At 39.4% G+C, this 406-nt stretch overlaps 1 protein-coding gene across 1 annotated transcript in view; it reads left to right on the forward strand.

Annotated features, from left to right (window-relative positions):
- LOC103265243 (protein FAM92A-like) overlaps nt 1-406 on the forward strand; it is a gene marked incomplete at its 5' end in the record, with an annotated part of 22,623 nt that overhangs the window by 15,312 nt on the left and 6,905 nt on the right. The gene's annotated exons all lie outside the window — the stretch shown is intronic.

Consider the following 406-nt stretch of genomic DNA (forward strand, 5'->3'; position numbering starts at 1 on the left):
ACTCCAGTCTGGGCGACAGAGTGAGACTCCAACTCAAAAAAAAGAAAGAAAGAAAGAAAATAATTGATTCCAGCACACTTCAGAGGGCAAAAGCAATAACCTTAGATGAGCTATAACCTATAGCTCTTAGTGGGCAGGACCTACAACCTTACAACCAGATCCATATCTCAACAGTACAGCTGTGAGCAACACTGGAGAAGTCAATATATATCAACTAGAAACCTCTATGCAAATAGATGGTATGATTGTCAGTGGTGGGAATGTCATTGTTATTACCAAGTAATTCTTTCATGTTTACCGAATGCAAGTAGCCTGTACTCTGGAATATAATTACTGTTTAAAACATATTCTTTTTTTTTTTTTTGAGTTGGAGTCTCACTCTGTCGCCCAGACCGGAGTGCAGCGG

The sequence above is a fragment of the Carlito syrichta genome, unplaced genomic scaffold (genome assembly GCF_000164805.1).
Source record: "Carlito syrichta isolate Samal-C Ts95f unplaced genomic scaffold, Tarsius_syrichta-2.0.1 Scaffold305994, whole genome shotgun sequence".
Lineage (NCBI taxonomy): Eukaryota > Metazoa > Chordata > Mammalia > Primates > Tarsiidae > Carlito > Carlito syrichta.